General features: G+C 41.2%; 1 long non-coding RNA gene across 1 annotated transcript; it reads right to left on the bottom strand.

Annotated features, from left to right (window-relative positions):
- Positions 1-248: 248 nt before the first annotated feature.
- LOC124010028 lies at positions 249-6,519 on the bottom strand. Its single transcript, XR_006834349.1, has 3 exons — positions 6,347-6,519; positions 4,521-4,589; positions 249-2,995 (listed from the first exon to the last, which is right to left on the bottom strand). It is a non-coding gene; the product is annotated as an uncharacterized LOC124010028 (long non-coding RNA).
- Positions 6,520-8,071: the final 1,552 nt, after the last annotated feature.

Raw genomic sequence — 8,071 nt, 5'->3', positions numbered from 1 at the left:
ATCTTGCAGAACACTTATCTTGCTGAGTATGATTGACTATAAATGATGAGTTTCACCAGCGGTTAGGTTTTTGACCAAACACTACACAGCTGATTCAAATTATCGAAGCTTGACGCTTGATTCAGCTGATTCACCTTGGGGTCCCCAGGTCCAAGTTTGGGAAAACCTGAGTTACATTCTTTAGAAAAAATATTTAACTATTTTGTATCTTTTATTTGTAATGTTGTATGAAATTAGTTCAATCATTTTCAATTGGTCATTTTAGTTTGTTACAGTAAATATTATAATATACACACACTCAGTGTTTCATTAGGTCAATGTTTTCTATGCCTCTGTTCACTGATTGTATATGGTTATGACGTTTCATGGGACAATGCACACTATAAGTTCTGTCCTGCTTTGATATCATCGGGGGCCAATTGACACACCTATGGGGTGAGGCCAACTCAAATTCAATTAAAATTGTTTGTTTGAATTTTATTCATTCCGAATTGACCCCAAAAAATGAATTTGAATTGGCCACATCTCAAAGGAAGCATCATTTGAATTGAATTTGAATGAAAGGAAGTGTAATTTAATTAAACCATTTCAAATCTTTTCAACTGAGAAGTGAAATATGAAAGGAATACACAGACCATTTATGCATAGAATACACAGACCGTTTAAAAAAATGTGTTTGATTATAACTCAAAGATAACTCAAACATTATTTTTCTTTGTCATAAGATTGTTAAATTGTTATATTGTTCTCTTCCATACTGTAGTGTTTGATGCAGTGCATTCTGGGAAATGTATTTCAGACAGCCTGTTTTAGGAGAATGAGTATAAAATTAAAATAACATTTCAACCTTATGCTAAATGGTAGTGGTAACAATACATGATGTCAAAATAAACATTACTATGTTGATAGAATGAGTTGTGAAAGCTTGAATGTGAGTGTAAGGCTATTATACCTTTTGGGGTAGTTTGGGTTGTTAGAGTATCAGAGCGAGATGCTCCTACCATCAGCTAGGGATTGTTCTGTACAGTGACATCAAATCATATCAAATCCAATTTTATTTGTCACATGTTTTGTAGACAACAGGTGTAGAATAAGAGTGAAATATCTGGAGTAGCAGAGGAGGCTGCTGAAGGTACCGCTTGCCGTGCGTTAGCTGAGTGAACAGTCTTTGACTAGGGTGGCTAGAGTCAAGGACAATTTGTGAGGTCTTCCTCTGACACCGCCTTGTATAGAGGTCCTGGATGGCAGGAAGCTTGGCCCCAGTGATGTATAGGGCCGTGCGCACTACCCTCTATAGTGCCTTGTGGTCGGATGCCGAGAAGTTGCCATACGAAGCGGTGATGCAACCAGTAAGGATGCTCTTGATTCCAACTGCAGAACCTTTTGAGGATCTGAGGACCCATGCCAGGGTAGCCTAGTGGTTAGAGCATTGGACTAGTAACCAAAATCTGTCGTTCTGCTCCTGAACAGGCAGTTAACCCACTGTTCCTAGGCCGTCATTGAAAATAAGAATTTGTTCTTAACTGACTTGCCTAATAAAATAATGGTAAAATAAAAATATTGGGACTAAACCCTGAGGGACCCCGTGTTGACGATCAGTGTGGCAGATGTGTTGTTGCGAATCTTTACCATCTGGGGGCAGCCCGTCCAGAAATCCAGGATCCAGTTCTAGAGGGAGGTGTTTAGTCCCAGTTTAGTCCTGTTTGGACGCTTGCCTGATGGTTTGTTAGAGGGTATAGCGGGATTTCTTATAGAGCGTCTGGATTAGTGTCCCGCTCCTGGAAAGCAGCAGCTCTAGCCTTTAGCTCAGTGCAGATGTTGCCTGTAATCCATGGCTTCTGGTTAGGATGTGTACGTACGTGTGTAGTGTCACTGTGGGGACGATGTCGTCAATGCGATTATTGATTAAGCCATATTAAGTCACATTCTCCTCAATGCCATCAGATGAATCCGCTTCAGGGTGAGCTTTCGCTTGTTTTCTTATGGCCTTACAGCTCGTTGAGTGCAGTCTTAGTGCCTGCATCGGTTTGTGATGGTAAATAGACAGATACGAGAAATATAGATGAAAACTCTCTTGGTAAATAGTGTGGTCTACAGCTTATCATGAGGTACTCTACCTCAGGCGAGCAAAACCTCAAGACTTCCTTAGCGCACCAGCTGTTATTGACAAATAGACAGACCACCACCCCCATCTTACCGGTGGTTGCTGTTCTGTCTTGCTGATGCACGGAAACTCAGCCAACTCTATATTTTCCAAGTCCTCGTTCAGCCACAACTCGGTGAAACATAAGATATTACAGTTTTAATGTGCCATTGGCAGGATAGTCTCGAATGGAGCTCATCCAGTTTATTCTCCAATGATCGCACGTTCACTAGTCGGACGGATGGTAACGGTGGATTATCCACTCACCAACAAATTCTCACCAAGCACCCAAAGCTGCACCCTCTGTATCAGCATCTCCTCTTCATGCGAATGATGGGGATTTGGGCCTGGTCCAGTAGGAGGTGTAAATCTTTCACCTCCGAATCATTAAAGAAAAAAAATCTTTGTCCAGTCGGAAGTGAGCATTCGCTGTTCTGCTGTCAAAAAGCTATTTTCGGTCATAAGACATGGTGGCAGAAACAATATGTACAAAAAAAGTTACAAACAACTGTAAATAGTTGTTTTTAGAAATGGACTCCTTCACTTGGTGCTTCCTCTCATGCTGGTTCCACATGAAGGCCCGTAGAGACTGACCCAGATCAGCAATTTCTGGTGGCATAGGCTCTGTGCCTGGCACTGCCCCGTTCCTGGCGCCACCATCATTCTCATTTTCTCCCTCTGGATTCCCAAACTCTTCTTCATCCTCACGGAACTCCTGCTCCGGCTGTTCTCCTGATTCAGCCAACTTCGTCAGCGTGCTCCTGGTGCTAACCTTCTTCTCATTCTAGGTGGCCCCCTGCTGGCCTGGGACCACTGCTGCCACCAAATGTAGAAAAGTAGAATGTTGAGGGCCTGGGGAGATGTCAGGGAAGCGCAAGACAACAGAGTTCTTAGTGTCATGGAAATTCCACGCATGGGACACTCAAAGTCAATCTGAAATTAATCATAATTTATTAATAGTAAACTGGAGAGGTTCCAACAAACCTGATGCACCATAGTGAACTGTCATGAGCTCCCCCCGGGGCAGTCCCGTTAGATCCCTTATATACAGACAACTTATGTTTGCATTATTTAGCTTATGCATTCATAATTAATTCATCATTAACGTTTGCTTCACCCAATACTGGGTCATGCATGTGCCAGACCAACACCTCATGAGGCATCTTCTCTCTAAGCTGAGACCTTGAAACTGAGATATCTTTCATTCTCAAAACAAGGGTCTGGCCAAATTGCAGATACTGATAGTGAGGGTTCGTTCAATCAGTCACTTGCATGAACACAGAAAATGGTTATCAGAAAAGCACAAACATAGAACACAGAAATTGGTAAGAAGAAAAGATACAACATAACATTTTCCATCACATTAGTTTTATATTTACATTTTTTTGCACCCAGCGAAGGAGTCCATCTCCAATAACAACTATTTACAGTGAAAATCTCCACCCCAAAAATATAATTATTTCAAAGGTCACTCAGTATGTACAACTCTAGCTCAAAACAGCCATTGTTGGGACTGCCCCTTCCTCCTCAAGGTCTGCAACAGACTTCTTAAATATCAGAGTAAGACGTGTAAACGTGATGACGTTTACACAGAACGTGCTGACTTCACCTTTCCTATAACCACTGCATTTGACCGGCAGCCGTCTGTTTACTTGCCGCGTTCAAAACAACTGAGAGCTCTGAAAAACACAAGGTCAAATCATGACGTCAGTGATTTTCAGGTCGGAGCTCTAGAAAGAGGTCAGAGTTCCTGAGTTGAAATTCTGAGTTGGATGACAGTTCAAATCGATTATCCAAGTCTGAGCTCGTATTTTTCAGAGTTCCCAGTTGTTTTGAGCGCAGAAACTATTCGCAGTGGAGGCTACCCAGAAGTGTAAGCGCAGGTGTTTGTTATACGGAAATAATTTGGCTATAAACTTTAACAAAACAGGGAACTAGTCACAGTGCGATGTCGGCGCAAAGCCTCTTCATCACACTCCCATAGTGGGTCTCGAACGTAGGCCACCAGCACCGATTACAAATGCCCTAACCACTGTCCCATTAACAGGGGTGGACTGGGACAATAATTCGGCCCTAGCATTTTATCCACACCATCCCACATCACTGCACCCCCACCAACTCACCCCCAGTCATACACACACACACCCCATTCCCAAACACACACCCTGACCCTACACACCATACTTATACACATACAATAATGCTGACACAATATTGTCGGTACAGCGTTTCTCAACCAGTTCTATACTAGTGACTGGCAAAACATGGTCCTCCTTTTAACCAGCTGTTTAAAACAAATACAATATGTAAAAACACCACTGGAGATAAAACTCACCACTATAATGGTGCTTCTGCTCTAGTCATTTTGTTTACCAACCTGTTGTGCTTTCTATCTGTCTCCGCATCTTCTCTGCGGTCACTCGGTGTGTCTTCTTGTTCTGTCTGTCTGCGTTATAAACAACAAGATAACTACTTAGGCTATATTGCAAATGAATGCCTGTCATATGTGTTCCCCTGAATCAACACTTAGCCTAAGTGTTAATTACTTTTAACAGGGCTGCAGGCTAACAGTTTCCCGTGGTGGCAGCAGCCTGTGATTTGGTCAGACCCAAATCATGAGTTATCATTTTGGAAAGTATTTCATAGGGCTTTATTAAAATTCATTCATAAAATTAATTCATCACAGTAACAGGCCTCAGCGAGGGCACATGCACAATGGCAGGGAAGACACTTTATTTACAGGAATTATGAGGATAATGCACTTTACTGTTTGACCGAATCATAGGAAGTTGAGTGAGGTGACAACATAGAATGTGCTCTTTCTAAGTTTATAGGGACTTTATTTATTTATTTTTACAATCAATGATCTTGGCTGTCTAACTGATAACAGAGGATGAATGTGAGTTTGCATGACCTTAGCTCAGCCAATCAGAAAACTGGGCCACTATATTAACAGGCTCATGGGATGCCGGCTATGTCATATTTTTCATTGTTTTATTTTTTTATGTTAATTTTTTTTTTTATGTACATTTTCAACCACCCCACCCAACAAATAAAATGGTACAGCCAATCTCGCATTTGCCTGAATTGCCAGATGGCCAATCCACCCTGCCCATTAAAGCTGTACACATACATGGGCTTGGTTTGCTCCTACCAGAACTCGGCTAGGCAAAGTGAAAGTCTGTGCTTGCATACTCCCTTAAAATATACAAATACCTTTGATTGAAAAACAAGAACAAATTGACAATATTACTGTTTGTTCCTCTTGAGATGCCGTAGCCAGTACACTTCCTCAGAATAGTGAGAATTCATCTAAGATAACTGAAGAAATGTGTTATTAATTTGAATGTTTTTGCCGAGGTCTTAGTTGCACAATTTTGCATCTCGCTAAAATGTTTGGAGCAGTATTTCAGTGAAGATTAGTCGTCTATCGTTGAATGACAAACACTTTGTTGTAGAATCCCTACTGTTGACCAATCACCAATGAAGTGACATGGACTTCGGCTACTGACCTTTGGCTTGCCTCAAGAAAAAGGCGGTGTTCCAGAGCATCAAATCCATGATGTATTATGGGTAACTGGGTAACTGATTGACTTATGGGTGGCTGACTGACTTACAAATAATCATGAGAAGTTATTTATGATGCAAGGTGCAATGTCGAACAGCCGAACACCAAAACGTTACAGAATGTTATCATACTATATAGGCTCTGTCGAGAAGCAACTCCTAAAACAACTGGATAGGTCTCAGCGATAGGGTGAATGCACTTTTAAATAAATCTAAGGTCTGTTAAAAGTACACATGAAAAACTATTTTATTATAAGCTGGCAAGCATAGCTAGCACACAGAAATCGGTAGTGGTAGCCAAAGTGATTTTTTGCTGTAATTCAGTTGATTGGTAATGATGACATACAATACATTCGGGAAAGTATACAAACCCCTTGACTTTTTCCACATTTTGTTACATTACAGCCTTGTTCTAAAATGTATTGTTTTTTAAAATTCTCATCAATCAACACACAATACCACATAATGGCAAAGCAAACACTGGTTTTTAAATTATTTTGCAAATGTATTAAAACTAAACTTAAATATCATATTTACATAAGTACTCAGACCCTTTAGTCAGTACTTTGTTGAAGCACCTTTGGCAGCAATTACAGCCTCGAGTCTTCTTGGGTATGACACTACAACTTGACATACCTGTATTTGGGGAGTTTCTCCTATTCTTCTCTGCAGATCCTCTCAAGCTCTGTCAAGTTGGATGGAGAGCGGCGCATCAATAGATGTTTGATCGGGTTCAAGTCCGGGCTTTGGCTGGGCCACTTGTCCCGAAGCCAATCCTGCGAAGAATACTCCTGCGTTGTATTGGCTTAGGGTCGTTATCCTTTTGAAAGCTGAACCTGTCATGTGCCTTTTACTGAGGAGTGGCTTCTGTCTGGCCACTTTACGATAAAGGCCTGATAGGTGAAGTGCTCCAGAGATGGTTGTCCTTCTGGAAGGTTTTCCCATCTCCACAGAGAAACTCTGAAGCTCTGTCAGAGTGAACATCAGGTTCTTGGTCACCTCCCTGACCAAGGCCCTTCTTCCCCTATTGCTCAGTTTGGCCAGGCGGCCAGCTCTAGGAATCGTCCTAGTGGTTCCAAACGTCTTCCATTTAAGAATGTTGGAGGCCACTGTGTTCTTGGGGACCATTCATTGCTGCGGAAATGTTTTGGTACCCTTCCCCAGATCTGTGCCTCGACACAATCCTGTCTCAGAGCTCTACAGACAATTCCTTCGACGTCATGTCTTTTTTTTTTTCTGAATATACTGTCAACTGTGGGACCTTATATAGACAGGTGTGTGCCTTTCCAAATCATGTCCAATCAATTGAATTTACCACAGGTGGACTCCATTCAAGTTGTAGAAACATCTCAAGGATGATCAATGGAAACAGGATGCACCTGAGCTCAATTTCGAGTCTCACAGCAAAGGGTCTGAATAGTTATGTAAATAAGGTATTTCTGTTTATTTTTTAAATAAATTTACCCACATTTCTAAAAAACTATTTTTCCCTTTGTCATTATGGGGTATTTTGTGTAGATTGATGATTTTTAATCCATTGTAGAATAAGGCTGTAAAGTAACAAAATGTGGAAAAAGTCAAGGGGTCTGAATACTTTCCGGATGCACTGTAAACGTATTGGGGTTGACATCCATACAAGCATTATACTATACAAGCGCAAAAAGACACTCTAGCGTGCTCATACAACAGACTGTTTATAAATACGAGCAAATAACAACTTCTGCATAAGCACTTGTGCAACCAATACAATAATGGCACTTAGTATAGACATGGGAAGTAGGGGTGCTGACGGTGTTGCAGCACCACCTGATATAACAGGTCTTTATTATTATTTAAAAAAATGTATTACACAAAATGTGTACACTGCGCCTTTAATTCTCCTGTATGAGAAAAGTTCTCTCAGCAAAGCCAGTTGTACACTACACGATTTTGCCCCGATTTAGCTGTCCCCGACACGTTTTTTGAGATCGGAGAAAATATCCCAATGTCGTTGCCTACCCTTCTTTGAGCAGTCCCTGGCGTCCCGATAATTTCACATTTTTGATTTTATCGGCACAAAATCTGCAATGGTCTTGAGGTGTGAGATGTGCAACGACACGTTTTGAGAACTGTGATCAGCAATAGCCAATGAGAGTTAGATCACCAGAACAGAAGCCAGAGAGATGATTAAGTGATTTTGCATCACCCAGAATGTGTAGACTCCAACAGGAGGGATGACAACTACTACTTTGTGTTTCTACCTGCCTAAGCGTGAAATCATTACAGCTCTGACATTCACAAGCAATGTTATTCAATTCAAAATGTTGTCTAGATTTCAACTCTGTATGGCAAATGCGCATGTCTGACTGAAAACTTTTACGA

The sequence above is a fragment of the Oncorhynchus gorbuscha genome, linkage group LG22, assembly GCF_021184085.1.
Source record: "Oncorhynchus gorbuscha isolate QuinsamMale2020 ecotype Even-year linkage group LG22, OgorEven_v1.0, whole genome shotgun sequence".
Lineage (NCBI taxonomy): Eukaryota > Metazoa > Chordata > Actinopteri > Salmoniformes > Salmonidae > Oncorhynchus > Oncorhynchus gorbuscha.
This window is presented reverse-complemented; position numbering and strand designations above follow the sequence as displayed.